Source organism: Anser cygnoides, chromosome 2, assembly GCF_040182565.1.
Source record: "Anser cygnoides isolate HZ-2024a breed goose chromosome 2, Taihu_goose_T2T_genome, whole genome shotgun sequence".
NCBI classification, from domain to species: Eukaryota; Metazoa; Chordata; class Aves; order Anseriformes; family Anatidae; genus Anser; species Anser cygnoides.
This window is the reverse complement of record NC_089874.1, coordinates 96,169-118,861: the sequence shown is the minus strand read 5'-3', so window position 1 is coordinate 118,861 and position 22,693 is coordinate 96,169. Positions and strand designations below refer to the sequence as shown.

General features: G+C 59.1%; 6 long non-coding RNA genes and 4 other non-coding genes across 11 annotated transcripts; 8 read left to right on the top strand and 2 right to left on the bottom strand.

Annotated features, from left to right (window-relative positions):
• Window positions 1-305: 305 nt before the first annotated feature.
• LOC136790211 (U2 spliceosomal RNA) lies at window positions 306-496 on the top strand. The gene has a single exon (XR_010829756.1). It is a non-coding gene; the product is annotated as a U2 spliceosomal RNA (small nuclear RNA).
• LOC136789983 (uncharacterized) lies at window positions 334-6,230 on the bottom strand. Its single transcript, XR_010829004.1, has 2 exons — window positions 5,753-6,230; window positions 334-2,845 (listed from the first exon to the last, which is right to left on the bottom strand). It is a non-coding gene; the product is annotated as an uncharacterized lncRNA (long non-coding RNA).
• Window positions 645-1,447, top strand: LOC136789978 (uncharacterized). Its single transcript, XR_010828999.1, has 2 exons — window positions 645-784; window positions 1,046-1,447. It is a non-coding gene; the product is annotated as an uncharacterized lncRNA (long non-coding RNA).
• Window positions 6,231-6,635: 405 nt separating the features above from the next.
• LOC136790210 (U2 spliceosomal RNA) lies at window positions 6,636-6,826 on the top strand. The gene has a single exon (XR_010829755.1). It is a non-coding gene; the product is annotated as a U2 spliceosomal RNA (small nuclear RNA).
• LOC136789985 (uncharacterized) lies at window positions 6,664-12,558 on the bottom strand. The gene is made up of 2 exons (XR_010829006.1): window positions 12,081-12,558; window positions 6,664-9,175 (listed from the first exon to the last, which is right to left on the bottom strand). It is a non-coding gene; the product is annotated as an uncharacterized lncRNA (long non-coding RNA).
• On the top strand, window positions 6,975-7,777 carry LOC136789977 (uncharacterized). The gene is made up of 2 exons (XR_010828998.1): window positions 6,975-7,114; window positions 7,376-7,777. It is a non-coding gene; the product is annotated as an uncharacterized lncRNA (long non-coding RNA).
• Window positions 12,559-12,713: 155 nt separating the features above from the next.
• On the top strand, window positions 12,714-14,105 carry LOC136789979 (uncharacterized). Its single transcript, XR_010829000.1, has 2 exons — window positions 12,714-13,442; window positions 13,704-14,105. It is a non-coding gene; the product is annotated as an uncharacterized lncRNA (long non-coding RNA).
• Window positions 12,964-13,154, top strand: LOC136790209 (U2 spliceosomal RNA). The gene has a single exon (XR_010829754.1). It is a non-coding gene; the product is annotated as a U2 spliceosomal RNA (small nuclear RNA).
• A 4,825-nt stretch (window positions 14,106-18,930) lies between the features above and the next one.
• Window positions 18,931-20,438, top strand: LOC136789974 (uncharacterized). 2 transcript variants are annotated; one of them, XR_010828996.1, is made up of 2 exons: window positions 18,931-19,778; window positions 20,038-20,438. It is a non-coding gene; the product is annotated as an uncharacterized lncRNA (long non-coding RNA). The 2 variants fall into 2 exon arrangements; XR_010828995.1 differs by having other exon boundaries at window positions 20,007-20,438.
• On the top strand, window positions 19,300-19,490 carry LOC136790208 (U2 spliceosomal RNA). The gene has a single exon (XR_010829753.1). It is a non-coding gene; the product is annotated as a U2 spliceosomal RNA (small nuclear RNA).
• Window positions 20,439-22,693: the final 2,255 nt, after the last annotated feature.

Genomic DNA, 22,693 nt, shown 5'->3' with positions numbered 1-22,693 from the left:
GCTCGGTGGGCGGGGCACGCGGCGGGTGAGCCGCGGGGAGGGAGAGGCGGTGCCGGGGGCGGGGCATGCAAATTCCGCGCGGGGCCGAGCGAATCGGGCGCGCGGGGGCCCGAAGGGGCCGCTGGGAGGCCCCGGCGACGCGGCGGCGGGGCGGTCGGGGGTCGCGGCTGCGAGCGGAGCGCCCGAGAGGGTGGTCGAGGGCGGCGGGTTGAGCCCCGGGAGGGCGGGGGCGGGCGGTGGAGCAGCGGCCGTGAGGTCGGGGTGGTGGGCGCGGGATCGGGTGTCGCGGGGGCGAGGGCGCGGGCATCGCTTCTCGGCCTTTTGGCTAAGATCAAGTGTAGTATCTGTTCTTATCAGTTTAATATCTGATACGTCCTCGATGAGAGGACTTTATATTAAACGGATTTTTGGGCTCGGGAGTTGGATCCGGAGCTTGCTCCCTCCGCTCCGCGCATCGTCCCGGTATTGCAGTACCTCCGGGAACGGTGCACCTCCCTCGGGAGGTTGCTGTGGGTGTCCGAAGACAGAGCTGGCCGGCGTTCGGCGGGGGAACGCCTCCCTTCCGCGGCGGGGCGCGGGGCGGGGCGGGGCGGGGCAGCGCCCCGGCAGCTGCCGCCCGGCCGCCGCAGGGGGTGAGGGAGCGCCGCAGGGTTCCTGGCTCCGCGGAGGGCAGGTCGCGGCCCAGCGCGTGCGCTCGCTTCCCCCCTCGCTGCCCCTGCCGCGGGGCGGGACGGCTCTGTGCTCGCTTGCGCTCCTGGCAGCGCATGCCGTCCCTTCGCGCTGGGTAAGCGGCCGTCTCCGGCGTCCGGGGCAGCAGGTCACGCACTGCGGGCGGGCGGGCGGGCGGGCGGCGGGGCGGGGGGGGGCGGGCAGCACGGTTCCGAAGGGCTGCTTTTGAGAGAGGGAGTTAGGAGAATCTTACGGAGTAGAGAGAGAGAGCGCTGACAGCATTAAACTAGCGGATGCTGCTTAGCGTCTTTGCTCACTATTGCGCACTGTGCAAATCAATTAAAGCGAGAAGCTTTGGGCCCCTTTCCAAGGTTAGTCTCTCCAGAAGAGTGTGAGCCTATCTTAAGAGACCTGCAGAAACCGGTCCTGCGGATGGGCAAGAGCCGAGGAGCGACCGAGTCCGCGCAAAGACAAGAGGTCAACTAGCGGTGACGAGGAAGAGTCGTCAACCTTCATCCCCCCCCCCGAGGAACACCACCAGGAGACACTGCGCAAGCGAAGATGGGAGGAGCTTACGGAAATAACTCCTTGGAACCGATTTGAACGCGAAGCGGGGACAGGTTATGAATAGGTATAGGCGTACTGTGAAACTTCATGCGTATGTAACCCTGTGCTGCGGATAACCACGGCAAATTGCTGCGTCGGGTGCGCACGACTTCGGTGGGACTACCGCCCGTGCTGCCGAGCGCTGAATAAACATACCTGCTTTACGATCCTATTGATAGTGGACTCCGTTTGCCACAAGTCAGTTTGGCGAGCCAGCCAGGAGACGCTCTGCTCGGCTGCGGGATCGACTGCGGAGCGGACGCCCCTAGGTGCACCCCGAGTATTTTCCTCGGAGGAGCCTCCGCTCTCAGCCGCTCACCGCGGGAGCAGGCCAAGACCTCCTGACGCCGCGGACAAACGGTGCGTTTTACAGTACGGGAAGGGCCTGTAAGTCGTACGCGTGGCCGGGGCGGCCGGTAAATCGCGCAGAGACGTCTGGCGTGCAGCATAGTCCCCGTACGGGAGGAGGGTACCCTGCAGGCTGACCGACCGAGCGGTCGAGGGGGTTTTGCTGACCGAGCGAGCGAGCGAGCGGCCGCTAGCGATCCTGGGAGTAGATCGAGCAAACCCGAGGCTACCGCTGCATCCCAGTTTGGGGAGCCGGGACGGACCCGCTAATGGCTATATAAGAAGCAGGAGAAGGGTAAGCGGGCCTCTCAAAATTGTCACAAGGTTACCTGGGTAACATTTGCAGCTGCTGGAGGGATGTTAATTGGAGTGGCGATAATTGTATGTCTTATTTGTAGGCGTCTGGGTATGTCGTGTTGAAAGCGTTTGTGTGAGCGTATGCGTTTGAGACAAAGTATTGTCGTGAAGCGAGCTACAAACAAGTCTGGTTGTTGTTTTAAGTGACATATTCCCGTGGGATGAACGAGAAGTGCGGGGGGGGGGGGGGGGGGCCTCTTTGCGTGATTGCGCCGCGTGAGTGAGACGCAGCATCGCCGCGAGGCGAGCGCGGAGTTCCGATCCGCGGTTCCGTATTCTCCGCGAGGGGAACGGCCGGAGACGAACGAGGCGCACGACAGACCGAAAGGAAGCGCTGCTTTATCCCAGCGTTGACTGGTGGTGCCCGATGTACGGGCCCGCTGGTGCATCTTGTCATCCTCTTAAATGTTTCGAGTGTGACAGGGAGAAAGGCGGCGGGAGCGTTATCTAAGGAACAGTTGAGAAGTTTGGGTATATTCGCTGTGGTGTTTGGTCGGTTTCCCAAGTACTGGGGGGGGAGGGGGCTGACCGATTATCAAAGCCGTAGAACGGAGAGTCACTTCTTTGGCGGTTCGGGCTTGAGCCCTGGGAATTTGGTACGAAGGGGGAGAGCGAATTTATTTAGGCCTCAGTACCTTTTTAAACCCCCATACTGATGGATACGTAGGAGCGATTCCTTGTTTTGCGTGGGCTTACTAACAAAGTGCATGAGAAAAAATGGCATTCGGCTTGAAATTCGGTCCTGTTGAAATGTAAACTTTGTGGAAACGGTGGTATCGTTTGTCTAGAAGACGGAGGGCCGAGCGCTTCAGGTGTTTTCCCGAAGTCCTGTGGATTTACGATTGGAACGGGGCGCTTTAATAACCTGAAATAGTAAAGTTTGTATGTGGAAAGAAGAGTTTAATCCCAGAGAACGGGGACATTTGGGAAGAAGATTAGGAAAAGATAGTGAAAACCTGTCACAGGGCCCCAGTAAAAAAATAAAATAATAATAATAATAATAATAATAATAATAATAATAATAAAACAACAACAACAACTAAAAACTAAAAGCTGTCACTGGACCCCCAATCACTGGAGCCCCAGGTGTGGCTAACGAGGGTGGTGAGCCCAGCAGCCCCTCCTCATAAAAGGGCCGCACCTGGGTGCGGATGGCAACTGCAGGGCTGGTGGAGGAGGAAGACGAGGAGGAGGCTGCAGTTGCAGTTTGTCTGCCTTGCGGCCCCTTTGCTGCCTGGGGGCAGCCAAGCTGGGTCCAGAAAGGTCTTAGAGAAACCTTAGAGCGTGGTGAGGTTACTGAGCGTTGCTGGGGCTACGGCAAGGAAGAAGGTGAGTGCAAGCAGGAGTCCCCAGGATCGTGGAAGTCCTGGGCGGCAGGGCTGCCTGTGTGCTGAGGCTGGGTGGGGGAGGACTCGCCGAAAGTTGGGGTGGGTGTGCGCGCGCGCGTGCAGGCACGGTGATCCCTGTATGCAAGGAAAGCCCCGCGTGTCCGTGCACGTGCTGTCCTTCTTCGTTAATCCGAGCGACTCGTACTGTAATGCCGTTGACATATAGCGACTGCAGATGACATACAGCATTACACGGCAACTAACGTTGTACAACTCAAAGGACTGCCTACGCTCACCCCAGACACCCCTGAGGGTTTTCAGGCTGCCCCGTACTTCTGCATCACCCGCCAAGTGCACCCAGGTCCTTGAGCAAAAGCAATCCCACGGATGGCTTTGCCTTTGCCTGAGGCAGGAATAAGTCAGACTGTCTTCCCCAGGATGTTTTGTTTTGTTTGTTTGTTTGTTTGTTTTTATATGCGCTGCAAGGACTTTATCCCTTTCTATGTGTGGAGGAGTTTTGATTGGGCAGGGCTAGCTCGATTGGCAGACTAACCAGGTGGCTGTTGCTGCATGTGCATCTGGGGTGGTTTTACCTTGCTAGGCAGCTGAACTCCACCACAATTGCTCTTTCACTCCCCCTCCTCAGAAGAGGAGGGGAAGAAGAAAAGGAAGGAAACAACTCATGGGTTGAGATAAGGATAATTTAATTAAAAGGAAAAATAATTATTAAGGGAAAATTGTTATTAAATAACTTAACTAAAGGGAAAGGGGAAGAAGAAGAAGAAAAAGAAAAAAAAAAAAGAAACACACAAAGGCCGTGTGGAGGTGCAGAGGAAAGAAATCACTCTCCACTTCCCACCAATGGGCGATGCTTGACCACGTCCCTGAAGCAGGGCCTCAACGCACGTACCCATTGTTCGGGAGGACAGATGTTTTCACAGCGAGAGCCCACCCCTCCCCTCTTCTTCCTTTTTCCACCTTTTATTGCTGAGCGTGACATCATATGGTACGGAACATCCCTTCGCTTGCTTTACGTCAGCTGCCCTGCTGATGTTTCTTCCTCCCCTCTTGCCCACCCCCAGCCTGCTGGCTCGGGGGGGGGGGGGGGTTGGGGGGGTGAGGGAGTCCTGATGCTGTGCCATCATTGCTCAGCAGTAGACACGACGCCGACACCGCTGTGACACCGGTGCTGTTCTAGCTACACGTGCAGAGCACGGCACTGTGTGGGCTGCCGCGGGGAAAGTTAACTCCATCCCAGCCAGACCCAGTGCAGCATCCCAATGTTTGAATGTCTCAGCACCCATTGCTTTCAGCATATTCGTTATCAGTCTGCTGTACTGTGTTTTTTTTTGTTTGTTTGCTTGTTTGTTTTCCTGGATGCTGGTGCGGGAGAAGGGATGTGGTATACCCATTCAATGCCATGCTGTTTGGCCCAGATGTTTATGAGGTCGTTGTGGAAATGAGTCCCACTGTCTGATTCAATTGTTTCCGGCGTGCCGTGTTGCCACGAGACCGTGAGAAAAAGCTGCATTTTTGCAGTAGAAGGTGTTTTTGCGGTGGAAAATTCCACTAACCTTGCATATCCAAAAGTGATTGTGCAGGCATGACAGCAGCACAGCAGTGGAGAGGACGTTAAAGAGATAAAGGGGAAGGTCCCACTGTCCCCAAATAAGGAGGATAGGTAAGAAAAACAGGACGAGCAGTGCAAAATCAGTAAAAGCAAGAGATCGTGGGCCCTGTGGTCACGAGACAAGATGGGGGGGGGAAGGAGAAATTAACAGTTGGTCAAGTAAAATTGGATATACATGGCATAGCAACAAGTGTTGAGTAGCTTGTGAACCTGTAGCACTCAGCCAGTGAGGAAACGGGAGGAATCGAGCGTTGGGTAAGAGGGAATATAAGGTTACGATAGACTTTTGCTGGTTGCTGCCGCTCGCAGGACCCCCGCCGCTGCAATCGTGAATAGAACAGCTTCACAGAAGACCCGGTCTGAGCAAGTTACTGAGGTTTTTCTCGCAAGACTTGCTTTTCAAAGCCCAGGATGGTGTTCCGGGTGGAAAGCTGTGTTTCCAGCCCCGCGGTGGCTGCTTCCAGCACCCCGAGCACACGGCGCTTGCCGGCTTTACGGGAGCAGGTTATGTAGCGGCACGGCCCTTCGGCTGTCGGGGGAGGGGAAGGCGACGGGGGCTGGCCGCGATGCCGGGGCAGCGGGAGCCTCTCCGGCTGCCGAGCTTCCACCTGCCGCACAGCTCAGCGCCGCGCAGCCGCTTCCTCGCTGCCTCAGTCCCCCCCTCCGGGAAAGGCGAGAGAAGCGGGGGGGGTGGGGTGGGTAAAGCGTGCGGGTTGAGATAAAGACAGTTTAATAGGACAGAAAACTCAGAGGAAGTAACGGCAACAACGTGTACGCACACGCAAAGCTACCGCCGCACGCCGCAATTGCTCACCGCACGCGTGTCCGGTTGCCCGGCCGGTTCCCGAGCAGCAGCCGGTTCCCGAGCAGCAGCCGCCCCCCGGCCGTCCTTCCCGGTTGCGGACACCCCTTGACGGCCAGCTCGGGTCGCCGTCCCGGTCGCGTCTCCTCCCGGCTCCCGGAGCAGACAAAGCGTCTCCCCTCCGGCTCGAGCGCGCTCAGCGCTCGCAGCCCCTCCTCGCGCGGCGGCTGCGCTCCCCCGCTCGCCGCGCCGGGCCGAGCCCCGTGCCTCGCTCCGGAGGCGTCCGCAGGCGCTGAACGGAGGGTCGGAGGGCCCCCGCCGGCGGCAGCCTTCTGCCGGGCCTTCCTTGCCGGCGAGAGCCGGCCGGCCGCGCGCAGGTCCCGCGGCGCTGCTCGGCGCCGCCGGGGCGGGCGGCCCGGGGCCCCGGCCAATGAGGCGGCGGGCGGCGGCGCGGCTCCGGGGCGGTGGGCGGGGCATGCAAATCCCGCCGGAGGGGAGGGGAGGGGAGGAGGGCGGGCGAAGGGGCGGGGCGAACGCCCAGAGGAGGCCGAGCTGCGCCAATCAGCGCGGAGCGAAGGTCGGGCGCAGGGGCTCGGTGGGCGGGGCACGCGGCGGGTGAGCCGCGGGGAGGGAGAGGCGGTGCCGGGGGCGGGGCATGCAAATTCCGCGCGGGGCCGAGCGAATCGGGCGCGCGGGGGCCCGAAGGGGCCGCTGGGAGGCCCCGGCGACGCGGCGGCGGGGCGGTCGGGGGTCGCGGCTGCGAGCGGAGCGCCCGAGAGGGTGGTCGAGGGCGGCGGGTTGAGCCCCGGGAGGGCGGGGGCGGGCGGTGGAGCAGCGGCCGTGAGGTCGGGGTGGTGGGCGCGGGATCGGGTGTCGCGGGGGCGAGGGCGCGGGCATCGCTTCTCGGCCTTTTGGCTAAGATCAAGTGTAGTATCTGTTCTTATCAGTTTAATATCTGATACGTCCTCGATGAGAGGACTTTATATTAAACGGATTTTTGGGCTCGGGAGTTGGATCCGGAGCTTGCTCCCTCCGCTCCGCGCATCGTCCCGGTATTGCAGTACCTCCGGGAACGGTGCACCTCCCTCGGGAGGTTGCTGTGGGTGTCCGAAGACAGAGCTGGCCGGCGTTCGGCGGGGGAACGCCTCCCTTCCGCGGCGGGGCGCGGGGCGGGGCGGGGCGGGGCAGCGCCCCGGCAGCTGCCGCCCGGCCGCCGCAGGGGGTGAGGGAGCGCCGCAGGGTTCCTGGCTCCGCGGAGGGCAGGTCGCGGCCCAGCGCGTGCGCTCGCTTCCCCCCTCGCTGCCCCTGCCGCGGGGCGGGACGGCTCTGTGCTCGCTTGCGCTCCTGGCAGCGCATGCCGTCCCTTCGCGCTGGGTAAGCGGCCGTCTCCGGCGTCCGGGGCAGCAGGTCACGCACTGCGGGCGGGCGGGCGGGCGGGCGGCGGGGCGGGGGGGGGCGGGCAGCACGGTTCCGAAGGGCTGCTTTTGAGAGAGGGAGTTAGGAGAATCTTACGGAGTAGAGAGAGAGAGCGCTGACAGCATTAAACTAGCGGATGCTGCTTAGCGTCTTTGCTCACTATTGCGCACTGTGCAAATCAATTAAAGCGAGAAGCTTTGGGCCCCTTTCCAAGGTTAGTCTCTCCAGAAGAGTGTGAGCCTATCTTAAGAGACCTGCAGAAACCGGTCCTGCGGATGGGCAAGAGCCGAGGAGCGACCGAGTCCGCGCAAAGACAAGAGGTCAACTAGCGGTGACGAGGAAGAGTCGTCAACCTTCATCCCCCCCCCCGAGGAACACCACCAGGAGACACTGCGCAAGCGAAGATGGGAGGAGCTTACGGAAATAACTCCTTGGAACCGATTTGAACGCGAAGCGGGGACAGGTTATGAATAGGTATAGGCGTACTGTGAAACTTCATGCGTATGTAACCCTGTGCTGCGGATAACCACGGCAAATTGCTGCGTCGGGTGCGCACGACTTCGGTGGGACTACCGCCCGTGCTGCCGAGCGCTGAATAAACATACCTGCTTTACGATCCTATTGATAGTGGACTCCGTTTGCCACAAGTCAGTTTGGCGAGCCAGCCAGGAGACGCTCTGCTCGGCTGCGGGATCGACTGCGGAGCGGACGCCCCTAGGTGCACCCCGAGTATTTTCCTCGGAGGAGCCTCCGCTCTCAGCCGCTCACCGCGGGAGCAGGCCAAGACCTCCTGACGCCGCGGACAAACGGTGCGTTTTACAGTACGGGAAGGGCCTGTAAGTCGTACGCGTGGCCGGGGCGGCCGGTAAATCGCGCAGAGACGTCTGGCGTGCAGCATAGTCCCCGTACGGGAGGAGGGTACCCTGCAGGCTGACCGACCGAGCGGTCGAGGGGGTTTTGCTGACCGAGCGAGCGAGCGAGCGGCCGCTAGCGATCCTGGGAGTAGATCGAGCAAACCCGAGGCTACCGCTGCATCCCAGTTTGGGGAGCCGGGACGGACCCGCTAATGGCTATATAAGAAGCAGGAGAAGGGTAAGCGGGCCTCTCAAAATTGTCACAAGGTTACCTGGGTAACATTTGCAGCTGCTGGAGGGATGTTAATTGGAGTGGCGATAATTGTATGTCTTATTTGTAGGCGTCTGGGTATGTCGTGTTGAAAGCGTTTGTGTGAGCGTATGCGTTTGAGACAAAGTATTGTCGTGAAGCGAGCTACAAACAAGTCTGGTTGTTGTTTTAAGTGACATATTCCCGTGGGATGAACGAGAAGTGCGGGGGGGGGGGGGGGGGGCCTCTTTGCGTGATTGCGCCGCGTGAGTGAGACGCAGCATCGCCGCGAGGCGAGCGCGGAGTTCCGATCCGCGGTTCCGTATTCTCCGCGAGGGGAACGGCCGGAGACGAACGAGGCGCACGACAGACCGAAAGGAAGCGCTGCTTTATCCCAGCGTTGACTGGTGGTGCCCGATGTACGGGCCCGCTGGTGCATCTTGTCATCCTCTTAAATGTTTCGAGTGTGACAGGGAGAAAGGCGGCGGGAGCGTTATCTAAGGAACAGTTGAGAAGTTTGGGTATATTCGCTGTGGTGTTTGGTCGGTTTCCCAAGTACTGGGGGGGGAGGGGGCTGACCGATTATCAAAGCCGTAGAACGGAGAGTCACTTCTTTGGCGGTTCGGGCTTGAGCCCTGGGAATTTGGTACGAAGGGGGAGAGCGAATTTATTTAGGCCTCAGTACCTTTTTAAACCCCCATACTGATGGATACGTAGGAGCGATTCCTTGTTTTGCGTGGGCTTACTAACAAAGTGCATGAGAAAAAATGGCATTCGGCTTGAAATTCGGTCCTGTTGAAATGTAAACTTTGTGGAAACGGTGGTATCGTTTGTCTAGAAGACGGAGGGCCGAGCGCTTCAGGTGTTTTCCCGAAGTCCTGTGGATTTACGATTGGAACGGGGCGCTTTAATAACCTGAAATAGTAAAGTTTGTATGTGGAAAGAAGAGTTTAATCCCAGAGAACGGGGACATTTGGGAAGAAGATTAGGAAAAGATAGTGAAAACCTGTCACAGGGCCCCAGTAAAAAAATAAAATAATAATAATAATAATAATAATAATAATAATAATAATAAAACAACAACAACAACTAAAAACTAAAAGCTGTCACTGGACCCCCAATCACTGGAGCCCCAGGTGTGGCTAACGAGGGTGGTGAGCCCAGCAGCCCCTCCTCATAAAAGGGCCGCACCTGGGTGCGGATGGCAACTGCAGGGCTGGTGGAGGAGGAAGACGAGGAGGAGGCTGCAGTTGCAGTTTGTCTGCCTTGCGGCCCCTTTGCTGCCTGGGGGCAGCCAAGCTGGGTCCAGAAAGGTCTTAGAGAAACCTTAGAGCGTGGTGAGGTTACTGAGCGTTGCTGGGGCTACGGCAAGGAAGAAGGTGAGTGCAAGCAGGAGTCCCCAGGATCGTGGAAGTCCTGGGCGGCAGGGCTGCCTGTGTGCTGAGGCTGGGTGGGGGAGGACTCGCCGAAAGTTGGGGTGGGTGTGCGCGCGCGCGTGCAGGCACGGTGATCCCTGTATGCAAGGAAAGCCCCGCGTGTCCGTGCACGTGCTGTCCTTCTTCGTTAATCCGAGCGACTCGTACTGTAATGCCGTTGACATATAGCGACTGCAGATGACATACAGCATTACACGGCAACTAACGTTGTACAACTCAAAGGACTGCCTACGCTCACCCCAGACACCCCTGAGGGTTTTCAGGCTGCCCCGTACTTCTGCATCACCCGCCAAGTGCACCCAGGTCCTTGAGCAAAAGCAATCCCACGGATGGCTTTGCCTTTGCCTGAGGCAGGAATAAGTCAGACTGTCTTCCCCAGGATGTTTTGTTTTGTTTGTTTGTTTGTTTGTTTTTATATGCGCTGCAAGGACTTTATCCCTTTCTATGTGTGGAGGAGTTTTGATTGGGCAGGGCTAGCTCGATTGGCAGACTAACCAGGTGGCTGTTGCTGCATGTGCATCTGGGGTGGTTTTACCTTGCTAGGCAGCTGAACTCCACCACAATTGCTCTTTCACTCCCCCTCCTCAGAAGAGGAGGGGAAGAAGAAAAGGAAGGAAACAACTCATGGGTTGAGATAAGGATAATTTAATTAAAAGGAAAAATAATTATTAAGGGAAAATTGTTATTAAATAACTTAACTAAAGGGAAAGGGGAAGAAGAAGAAGAAAAAGAAAAAAAAAAAAGAAACACACAAAGGCCGTGTGGAGGTGCAGAGGAAAGAAATCACTCTCCACTTCCCACCAATGGGCGATGCTTGACCACGTCCCTGAAGCAGGGCCTCAACGCACGTACCCATTGTTCGGGAGGACAGATGTTTTCACAGCGAGAGCCCACCCCTCCCCTCTTCTTCCTTTTTCCACCTTTTATTGCTGAGCGTGACATCATATGGTACGGAACATCCCTTCGCTTGCTTTACGTCAGCTGCCCTGCTGATGTTTCTTCCTCCCCTCTTGCCCACCCCCAGCCTGCTGGCTCGGGGGGGGGGGGGGGTTGGGGGGGTGAGGGAGTCCTGATGCTGTGCCATCATTGCTCAGCAGTAGACACGACGCCGACACCGCTGTGACACCGGTGCTGTTCTAGCTACACGTGCAGAGCACGGCACTGTGTGGGCTGCCGCGGGGAAAGTTAACTCCATCCCAGCCAGACCCAGTGCAGCATCCCAATGTTTGAATGTCTCAGCACCCATTGCTTTCAGCATATTCGTTATCAGTCTGCTGTACTGTGTTTTTTTTTGTTTGTTTGCTTGTTTGTTTTCCTGGATGCTGGTGCGGGAGAAGGGATGTGGTATACCCATTCAATGCCATGCTGTTTGGCCCAGATGTTTATGAGGTCGTTGTGGAAATGAGTCCCACTGTCTGATTCAATTGTTTCCGGCGTGCCGTGTTGCCACGAGACCGTGAGAAAAAGCTGCATTTTTGCAGTAGAAGGTGTTTTTGCGGTGGAAAATTCCACTAACCTTGCATATCCAAAAGTGATTGTGCAGGCATGACAGCAGCACAGCAGTGGAGAGGACGTTAAAGAGATAAAGGGGAAGGTCCCACTGTCCCCAAATAAGGAGGATAGGTAAGAAAAACAGGACGAGCAGTGCAAAATCAGTAAAAGCAAGAGATCGTGGGCCCTGTGGTCACGAGACAAGATGGGGGGGGGAAGGAGAAATTAACAGTTGGTCAAGTAAAATTGGATATACATGGCATAGCAACAAGTGTTGAGTAGCTTGTGAACCTGTAGCACTCAGCCAGTGAGGAAACGGGAGGAATCGAGCGTTGGGTAAGAGGGAATATAAGGTTACGATAGACTTTTGCTGGTTGCTGCCGCTCGCAGGACCCCCGCCGCTGCAATCGTGAATAGAACAGCTTCACAGAAGACCCGGTCTGAGCAAGTTACTGAGGTTTTTCTCGCAAGACTTGCTTTTCAAAGCCCAGGATGGTGTTCCGGGTGGAAAGCTGTGTTTCCAGCCCCGCGGTGGCTGCTTCCAGCACCCCGAGCACACGGCGCTTGCCGGCTTTACGGGAGCAGGTTATGTAGCGGCACGGCCCTTCGGCTGTCGGGGGAGGGGAAGGCGACGGGGGCTGGCCGCGATGCCGGGGCAGCGGGAGCCTCTCCGGCTGCCGAGCTTCCACCTGCCGCACAGCTCAGCGCCGCGCAGCCGCTTCCTCGCTGCCTCAGTCCCCCCCTCCGGGAAAGGCGAGAGAAGCGGGGGTGGGGTGGGGTAAAGCGTGCGGGTTGAGATAAAGACAGTTTAATAGGACAGAAAACTCAGAGGAAGTAACGGCAACAACGTGTACGCACACGCAAAGCTACCGCCGCACGCCGCAATTGCTCACCGCACGCGTGTCCGGTTGCCCGGCCGGTTCCCGAGCAGCAGCCGGTTCCCGAGCAGCAGCCGCCCCCCGGCCGTCCTTCCCGGTTGCGGACACCCCTTGACGGCCAGCTCGGGTCGCCGTCCCGGTCGCGTCTCCTCCCGGCTCCCGGAGCAGACAAAGCGTCTCCCCTCCGGCTCGAGCGCGCTCAGCGCTCGCAGCCCCTCCTCGCGCGGCGGCTGCGCTCCCCCGCTCGCCGCGCCGGGCCGAGCCCCGTGCCTCGCTCCGGAGGCGTCCGCAGGCGCTGAACGGAGGGTCGGAGGGCCCCCGCCGGCGGCAGCCTTCTGCCGGGCCTTCCTTGCCGGCGAGAGCCGGCCGGCCGCGCGCAGGTCCCGCGGCGCTGCTCGGCGCCGCCGGGGCGGGCGGCCCGGGGCCCCGGCCAATGAGGCGGCGGGCGGCGGCGCGGCTCCGGGGCGGTGGGCGGGGCATGCAAATCCCGCCGGAGGGGAGGGGAGGGGAGGAGGGCGGGCGAAGGGGCGGGGCGAACGCCCAGAGGAGGCCGAGCTGCGCCAATCAGCGCGGAGCGAAGGTCGGGCGCAGGGGCTCGGTGGGCGGGGCACGCGGCGGGTGAGCCGCGGGGAGGGAGAGGCGGTGCCGGGGGCGGGGCATGCAAATTCCGCGCGGGGCCGAGCGAATCGGGCGCGCGGGGGCCCGAAGGGGCCGCTGGGAGGCCCCGGCGACGCGGCGGCGGGGCGGTCGGGGGTCGCGGCTGCGAGCGGAGCGCCCGAGAGGGTGGTCGAGGGCGGCGGGTTGAGCCCCGGGAGGGCGGGGGCGGGCGGTGGAGCAGCGGCCGTGAGGTCGGGGTGGTGGGCGCGGGATCGGGTGTCGCGGGGGCGAGGGCGCGGGCATCGCTTCTCGGCCTTTTGGCTAAGATCAAGTGTAGTATCTGTTCTTATCAGTTTAATATCTGATACGTCCTCGATGAGAGGACTTTATATTAAACGGATTTTTGGGCTCGGGAGTTGGATCCGGAGCTTGCTCCCTCCGCTCCGCGCATCGTCCCGGTATTGCAGTACCTCCGGGAACGGTGCACCTCCCTCGGGAGGTTGCTGTGGGTGTCCGAAGACAGAGCTGGCCGGCGTTCGGCGGGGGAACGCCTCCCTTCCGCGGCGGGGCGCGGGGCGGGGCGGGGCGGGGCAGCGCCCCGGCAGCTGCCGCCCGGCCGCCGCAGGGGGTGAGGGAGCGCCGCAGGGTTCCTGGCTCCGCGGAGGGCAGGTCGCGGCCCAGCGCGTGCGCTCGCTTCCCCCCTCGCTGCCCCTGCCGCGGGGCGGGACGGCTCTGTGCTCGCTTGCGCTCCTGGCAGCGCATGCCGTCCCTTCGCGCTGGGTAAGCGGCCGTCTCCGGCGTCCGGGGCAGCAGGTCACGCACTGCGGGCGGGCGGGCGGGCGGGCGGCGGGGCGGGGGGGGGCGGGCAGCACGGTTCCGAAGGGCTGCTTTTGAGAGAGGGAGTTAGGAGAATCTTACGGAGTAGAGAGAGAGAGCGCTGACAGCATTAAACTAGCGGATGCTGCTTAGCGTCTTTGCTCACTATTGCGCACTGTGCAAATCAATTAAAGCGAGAAGCTTTGGGCCCCTTTCCAAGGTTAGTCTCTCCAGAAGAGTGTGAGCCTATCTTAAGAGACCTGCAGAAACCGGTCCTGCGGATGGGCAAGAGCCGAGGAGCGACCGAGTCCGCGCAAAGACAAGAGGTCAACTAGCGGTGACGAGGAAGAGTCGTCAACCTTCATCCCCCCCCCCGAGGAACACCACCAGGAGACACTGCGCAAGCGAAGATGGGAGGAGCTTACGGAAATAACTCCTTGGAACCGATTTGAACGCGAAGCGGGGACAGGTTATGAATAGGTATAGGCGTACTGTGAAACTTCATGCGTATGTAACCCTGTGCTGCGGATAACCACGGCAAATTGCTGCGTCGGGTGCGCACGACTTCGGTGGGACTACCGCCCGTGCTGCCGAGCGCTGAATAAACATACCTGCTTTACGATCCTATTGATAGTGGACTCCGTTTGCCACAAGTCAGTTTGGCGAGCCAGCCAGGAGACGCTCTGCTCGGCTGCGGGATCGACTGCGGAGCGGACGCCCCTAGGTGCACCCCGAGTATTTTCCTCGGAGGAGCCTCCGCTCTCAGCCGCTCACCGCGGGAGCAGGCCAAGACCTCCTGACGCCGCGGACAAACGGTGCGTTTTACAGTACGGGAAGGGCCTGTAAGTCGTACGCGTGGCCGGGGCGGCCGGTAAATCGCGCAGAGACGTCTGGCGTGCAGCATAGTCCCCGTACGGGAGGAGGGTACCCTGCAGGCTGACCGACCGAGCGGTCGAGGGGGTTTTGCTGACCGAGCGAGCGAGCGAGCGGCCGCTAGCGATCCTGGGAGTAGATCGAGCAAACCCGAGGTTACCGCTGCATCCCAGTTTGGGGAGCCGGGACGGACCCGCTAATGGCTATATAAGAAGCAGGAGAAGGGTAAGCGGGCCTCTCAAAATTGTCACAAGGTTACCTGGGTAACATTTGCAGCTGCTGGAGGGATGTTAATTGGAGTGGCGATAATTGTATGTCTTATTTGTAGGCGTCTGGGTATGTCGTGTTGAAAGCGTTTGTGTGAGCGTATGCGTTTGAGACAAAGTATTGTCGTGAAGCGAGCTACAAACAAGTCTGGTTGTTGTTTTAAGTGACATATTCCCGTGGGATGAACGAGAAGTGCGGGGGGGGGGGGGGGGGGGGGCCTCTTTGCGTGATTGCGCCGCGTGAGTGAGACGCAGCATCGCCGCGAGGCGAGCGCGGAGTTCCGATCCGCGGTTCCGTATTCTCCGCGAGGGGAACGGCCGGAGACGAACGAGGCGCACGACAGACCGAAAGGAAGCGCTGCTTTATCCCAGCGTTGACTGGTGGTGCCCGATGTACGGGCCCGCTGGTGTATCTTGTCATCCTCTTAAATGTTTCGAGTGTGACAGGGAGAAAGGCGGCGGGAGCGTTATCTAAGGAACAGTTGAGAAGTTTGGGTATATTCGCTGTGGTGTTTGGTCGGTTTCCCAAGTACTGGGGGGGGGAGGGGGCTGACCGATTATCAAAGCCGTAGAACGGAGAGTCACTTCTTTGGCGGTTCGGGCTTGAGCCCTGGGAATTTGGTACGAAGGGGGAGAGCGAATTTATTTAGGCCTCAGTACCTTTTTAAACCCCCATACTGATGGATACGTAGGAGCGATTCCTTGTTTTGCGTGGGCTTACTAACAAAGTGCATGAGGAAAAAATGGCATTCGGCTTGAAATTCGGTCCTGTTGAAATGTAAACTTTGTGGAAACGGTGGTATCGTTTGTCTAGAAGACGGAGGGCCGAGCGCTTCAGGTGTTTTCCCGAAGTCCTGTGGATTTACGATTGGAACGGGGCGCTTTAATAACCTGAAATAGTAAAGTTTGTATGTGGAAAGAAGAGTTTAATCCCAGAGAACGGGGACATTTGGGAAGAAGATTAGGAAAAGATAGTGAAAACCTGTCACAGGGCCCCAGTAAAAAAATAAAATAATAATAATAATAATAATAATAATAAAATAACAACAACAACAACTAAAAACTAAAAGCTGTCACTGGACCCCCAATCACTGGAGCCCCAGGTGTGGCTAACGAGGGTGGTGAGCCCAGCAGCCCCTCCTCATAAAAGGGCTGCACCTGGGTGCGGATGGCAACTGCAGGGCTGGTGGAGGAGGAAGACGAGGAGGAGGCTGCAGTTGCAGTTTGTCTGCCTTGCGGCCCCTTTGCTGCCTGGGGGCAGCCAAGCTGGGTCCAGAAAGGTCTTAGAGAAACCTTAGAGCGTGGTGAGGTTACTGAGCGTTGCTGGGGCTACGGCAAGGAAGAAGGTGAGTGCAAGCAGGAGTCCCCAGGATCGTGGAAGTCCTGGGCAGCAGGGCTGCCTGTGTGCTGAGGCTGGGTGGGGGAGGACTCGCCGAAAGTTGGGGTGGGTGTGCGCGCGCGCGCGCAGGCACGGTGATCCCTGTATGCAAGGAAAGCCCCGCGTGTCCGTGCACGTGCTGTCATTCTTCGTTAATCCGAGCGACTCGTACTGTAATGCCGTTGACATATAGCGACTGCAGATGACATACAGCATTACACGGCAACTAACGTTGTACAACTCAAAGGGCTGCCTACGCTCACCCCAGGCACCCCTGAGGGTTTTCAGGCTGCCCCGTACTTCTGCATCACCCGCCAAGTGCACCCAGGTCCTTGAGCAAAAGCAATCCCACGGATGGCTTTGCCTTTGCCTGAGGCAGGAATAAGTCAGACTGTCTTCCCCAGGATGTTTTGTTTTGTTTGTTTGTTTGTTTGTTTTTATATGCGCTGCAAGGACTTTATCCCTTTCTATGTGTGGAGGAGTTTTGATTGGGCAGGGCTAGCTCGATTGGCAGACTAACCAGGTGGCTGTTGCTGCATGTGCATCTGGGGTGGTTTTACCTTGCTAGGCAGCTGAACTCCACCACAATTGCTCTTTCACTCCCCCTCCTCAGAAGAGGAGGGGAAGAAGAAAAGGAAAGAAACAACTCATGGGTTGAGATAAGGATAATTTAATTAAAAGGAAAAATAATTATTAAGGGAAAATTGTTATTAAATAACTTAACTAAAGGGAAAGGGGAAGAAGAAGAAGAAAAAAAAAAAGAAACACACAAAGGCCGTGTGGAGGTGCAGAGGAAAGAAATCACTCTCCACTTCCCACCAATGGGCGATGCTTGACCACGTCCTTGAAGCAGGGCCTCAACGCACGTACCCATTGTTCGGGAGGACAGATGTTTTCACAGCGAGAGCCCACCCCTCCCCTCTTCTTCCTTTTTCCACCTTTTATTGCTGAGCGTGACATCATATGGTACGGAACATCCCTTCGCTTGCTTTACGTCAGCTGCCCTGCTGATGTTTCTTCCTCCCCTCTTGCCCACCCCCAGCCTGCTGGCTCGGGGGGGGGGGTTGGGGGGGTGAGGGAGTCCTGATGCTGTGCCAGCATTGCTCAGCAGTAGACACGACACCGCTGTGACACCGGTGCTGTTCTAGCTACACGTGCAGAGCACGGCACTGTGTGGGCTGCCGCGGGGAAAGTTAACTCCATCCCAGCCAGACCCAGTGCAGCATCCCAATGTTTGAATGTCTCAGCACCCATTGCTTTCAGCATATTCTTTATCAGTCTGCTGTACTGTGTTTTTTTTTGTTTGTTTGCTTGTTTGTTTTCCTGGATGCTGGTGCGGGAGAAGGGATGTGGTATACCCATTCAATGCCATGCTGTTTGGCCCAGATGTTTATGAGGTCGTTGTGGAAATGAGTCCCACTGTCTGATTCAATTATTTCCGGCGTGCCGTGTTGCCACGAGACCGTGAGAAAAAGCTGCATTTTTGCAGTAGAAGGTGTTTTTGCGGTGGAAAATTCCACTAACCTTGCATATCCAAAAGTGATTGTGCAGGCATGACAGCAGCACAGCAGTGGAGAGGACGTTAAAGAGATAAAGGGGAAGGTCCCACTGTCCCCAAATAAGGAGGATAGGTAAGAAAAACAGGACGAGCAGTGCAAAATCAGTAAAAGCAAGAGATCGTGGGCCCTGTGGTCACGAGACAAGATGGGGGGGGGAAGGAGAAATTAACAGTTGGTCAAGTAAAATTGGATATACATGGCATAGCAACAAGTGTTGAGTAGCTTGTGAACCTGTAGCACTCAGCCAGTGAGGAAACGGGAGGAATCGAGCGTTGGGTAAGAGGGAATATAAGGTTACGATAGACTTTTGCTGGTTGCTCCCGCTCGCAGGACCCCCGCCGCTGCAATCGTGAATAGAACAGCTTCACAGAAGACCCGGTCTGAGCAAGTTACTGAGGTTTTTCTCGCAAGACTTGCTTTTCAAAGCCCAGGATGGTGTTCCGGGTGGAAAGCTGTGTTTCCAGCCCCGCGGTGGCTGCTTCCAGCACCCCGAGCACACGGCGCTTGCCGGCTTTACGGGAGCAGGTTATGTAGCGGGGCGGCCCTTCGGCTGTCGGGGGAGGGGAAGGCGACGGGGGCTGGCCGCGATGCCGGGGCAGCGGGAGCCTCTCCGGCTGCCGAGCTTCCACCTGCCGCACAGCTCAGCGCCGCGCAGCCGCTTCCTCGCTGCCTCAGTCCCCCCCCTCCGGGAAAGGCGAGAGAAGCGGGGGTGGGGTGGGGTGGGTAAAGCGTGCGGGTTGAGATAAAGACAGTTTAATAGGACAGAAAACTAAGAGGAAGTAACGGCAACAACGTGTACGCACACGCAAAGCTACCGCCGCACGCTGCAAGTGCTCACCGCACGCGTGTCCGGTTGCCCGGCCGGTTCCCGAGCAGCAGCCGGTTCCCGAGCAGCAGCCGCCCCCCGGCCGTCCTTCCCGGTTGCGGACACCCCTCGACGGCCAGCTCGGGTCGCCGTCCCGGTCGCGCCTCCTCCCGGCTCCCGGAGCAGACAAAGCGTCTCCCCTCCGGCTCGAGCGCGCTCAGCGCTCGCAGCCCCTCCTCGCGCGGCGGCTGCGCTCCCCCGGTCGCCGCGCCGGGCCGAGCCCCGCGGCCCCGCGCCTCGCTCCGGAGGCGTCCGCAGGCGCTGAACGGAGGGTCGGAGGACCCCCGCCGGCGGCAGCCTTCTGCCGGGCCTTCCTTGCCGGCGAGAGCCGGCCGGCCGCGCGCAGGCCCCGCGGCGCTGCTCGGTGCCGCCGGGGCGGGCGGCCCGGGGCCCCGGCCAATGAGGCGGCGGGCGGCGGCGCGGCTCCGGGGAGGTGGGCGGGGCATGCAAATCCCGCCGGAGGGGAGGGGAGGGGAGGGGAGGGGAGGGGAGGGCGGGCGGGCGAAGGGGCGGGGCGAACGCCCAGAGGAGGCCGAGCTGCGCCAATCAGCGCGGAGCGAAGGGCGGGCGCAGGGGCTCGGTGGGCGGGGCACGCGGCGGGTGAGCCGCGGGGAGGGAGAGGCGGTGCCGGGGGCGGGGCATGCAAATTCCGCGCGGGGCCGAGCGAATCGGGCGCGCGGTGGCGCGAACGGGCCGCTGGGAGGCCCCGGCGACGCGGCGGCGGGGCGGTCGGGGGTCGCGGCTGCGAGCGGAGCGCCCGAGAGGGTGGTCGAGGGCGGCGGGTTGAGCCCCGGGAGGGCGGGGGCGGGCGGTGGAGCAGCGGCCGTGAGGTCGGGGTGGTGGGCGCGGGATCGGGTGTCGCGGGGGCGAGGGCGCGGGCATCGCTTCTCGGCCTTTTGGCTAAGATCAAGTGTAGTATCTGTTCTTATCAGTTTAATATCTGATACGTCCTCGATGAGAGGACTTTATATTAAACGGATTTTTGGGCTCGGGAGTTGGATCCGGAGCTTGCTCCCTCCGCTCCGCGCATCGTCCCGGTATTGCAGTACCTCCGGGAACGGTGCACCTCCCTCGGGAGGTTGCTGTGGGTGTCGGAAGACAGAGCTGGCCGGCGTTCGGCGGGGGAACGCCTCCCTTCCGCGGCGGGGCGCGGGGCGGGGCGGGGCGGGGCAGCGCCCCGGCAGCTGCCGCCCGGCCGCCGCAGGGGGTGAGGGAGCGCCGCAGGGTTCCTGGCTCCGCGGAGGGCGGGTCGCGGCCCAGCGCGTGCGCTCGCTTCCCCCCTCGCTGCCCCTTCCGCGGGGCGGGACGGCTCTGTGCTCGCTTGCGCTCCTGGCAGCGCATGCCGTCCCTTCGCGCTGGGTAAGCGGCCGTCTCCGGCGTCCGGGGCAGCAGGTCACGCACTGCGGGCGGGCGGGCGGCCGGCGGGGGGGGGGGGGGGGCGGGCAGCACGGTTCCGAAGGGCTGCTTTTGAGAGAGGGAGTTAGGAGAATCTTACGGAGTAGAGAGAGAGAGCGCTGACAGCATTAAACTAGCGGATGCTGCTTAGCGTCTTTGCTCACTATTGCGCACTGTGCAAATCAATTAAAGCGAGAAGCTTTGGGCCCCTTTCCAAGGTTAGTCTCTCCATAAGAGTGTGAGCCTATCTTAAGAGACCTGCAGAAACCGGTCCTGCGGATGGGCAAGAGCCGAGGAGCGACTGAGTCCGCGCAAAGACAAGAGGTCAACTAGCGGTGACGAGGAAGAGTCGTCAACCTTCATCCCCCCCCCCGAGGAACACCACCAGGAGACACTGCGCAAGCGAAGATGGGAGGAGCTTACGGAAATAACTCCTTGGAACGATTTGAACGCGAAGCGGGGACAGGTTATGAATAGGTATAGGCGTACTGTGAAACTTCATGCGTATGTAACCCTGTGCTGCGTATAACCACGGCAAATTGCTGCGTCGGGTGCGCACGACTTCGGTGGGACTACCGCCCGTGCTGCCGAGCGCTGAATAAACATACCTGCTTTACGATCCTATTGATTGTGGACTCCGTTTGCCACAAGTCAGTTTGGCGAGCCAGCCAGGAGACGCTCTGCTCGGCTGCGGGATCGACTGCGGAGCGGACGCCCCTAGGTGCACCCCGAGTATTTTCCTCGGAGGAGCCTCCGCTCTCAGCCGCTCACCGCGGGAGCAGGCCAAGACCTCCTGACGCCGCGGACAAACGGTGCGTTTTACAGTACGGGAAGGGCCTGTAAGTCGTACGCGTGGCCGGGGCGGCCGGTAAATCGCGCAGAGACGTCTGGCGTGCAGCATAGTCCCCGTACGGGAGGAGGGTACCCTGCAGGCTGACCGACCGAGCGGTCGAGGGGGTTTTGCTGACCGAGCGAGCGAGCGAGCGGCCGCTAGCGATCTTGGGAGTAGATCGAGCAAACCCGAGGTTACCGCTGCATCCCAGTTTGGGGAGCCGGGACGGACCCGCTAATGGCTATATAAGAAGCAGGAGAAGGGTAAGCGGGCCTCTCAAAATTGTCACAAGGTTACCTGGGTAACATTTGCAGCTGCTGGAGGGACGTTAATTGGAGTGGCGATAATTGTATGTCTTATTTGTAGGTGTCTGGGTATGTCGTGTTGAAAGCGTTTGTGTGAGCGTATGCGTTTGAAACAAAGTATTGTCGTGAAGCGAGCTACAAACAAGTCTGGTTGTTGTTTTAAGTGACATATTCCTGTGGGATGAACGAGAAGTGCGGGGGGGGGGGGGGGGGGAGGGCCTCTTTGCGTGATTGCACCGCGTGAGTGAGACGCAGCATCGCCGCGAGGCGAGCGCGGAGTTCCGATCCGCGGTTCCGTATTCTCCGCGAGGGGAACGGCCGGAGACGAACGAGGCGCACGACAGACCGAAAGGAAGCGCTGCTTTATCCCAGCGTTGACTGGTGGTGCCCGATGTACGGGCCCGCTGGTGTATCTTGTCATCCTCTTAAATGTTTCGAGTGTGACAGGGAGAAAGGCGGCGGGAGCGTTATCTAAGGAACAGTTGAGAAGTTTGGGTATATTCGCTGTGGTGTTTGGTCGGTTTCCCGAGTACTGGGGGGGGGAGGGGGCTGACCGATTATCAAAGCCGTAGAACGGAGAGTCACTTCTTTGGCGGTTCGGGCTTGAGCCCTGGGAATTTGGTACGAAGGGGGAGAGCGAATTTATTTAGGCCTCAGTACCTTTTTAAACCCCCATACTGATGGATACGTAGGAGCGATTCCTTGTTTTGCGTGGGCTTACTAACAAAGTGCATGAGAAAAAATGGCATTCGGCTTGAAATTCGGTCCTGTTGAAATGTAAACTTTGTGGAAACGGTGGTATCGTTTGTCTAGAAGACGGAGGGCCCAGCGCTTCAGGTGTTTTCCCGAAGTCCTGTGGATTTACGATTGGAACGGGGCGCTTTAATAACCTGAAATAGTAAAGTTTGTATGTGGAAAGAAGAGTTTAATCCCAGAGAACGGGGACATTTGGGAAGAAGATTAGGAAAAGATAGTGAAAACCTGTCACAGGGCCCCAGTAAAAAAATAAAATAATAATAATAACAATAATAAAAAAACAACAACAACAACCACTAAAAACTAAAAGCTGTCACTGGACCCCCAATCACTGGAGCCCCAGGTGTGGCTAACGAGGGTGGTGAGCCCAGCAGCCCCTCCTCATAAAAGGGCTGCACCTGGGTGCGGATGGCAACTGCAGGGCTGGTGGAGGAGGAAGACGAGGAGGAGGCTGCAGTTGCAGTTTGTCTGCCTTGCGGCCCCTTTGCTGCCTGGGGGCAGCCAAGCTGGGTCCAGAAAGGTCTTAGAGAAACCTTAGAGCGTGGTGAGGTTACTGAGCGTTGCTGGGGCTACGGCAAGGAAGAAGGTGAGTGCAAGCAGGAGTCCCCAGGATCGTGGAAGTCCTGGGCGGCAGGGCTGCCTGTGTGCTGAGGCTGGGTGGGGGAGGACTCGCCGAAAGTTGGGGTGGGTGTGCGCGCGCGCGTGCAGGCACGGTGATCCCTGTATGCAAGGAAAGCCCCGCGTGTCCGTGCACGTGCTGTCCTTCTTCGTTAATCCGAGCGACTCGTACTGTAATGCCGTTGACATATAGCGACTGCAGAAGACATACAGCATTACACGGCAACTAACGTTGTACAACTCAAAGGGCTGCCTACGCTCACCCCAGGCACCCCTGAGGGTTTTCAGGCTGCCCCGTACTTCCGCATCACCCGCCAAGTGCACCCAGGTCCTTGAGCAAAAGCAATCCCACGGATGGCTTTGCCTTT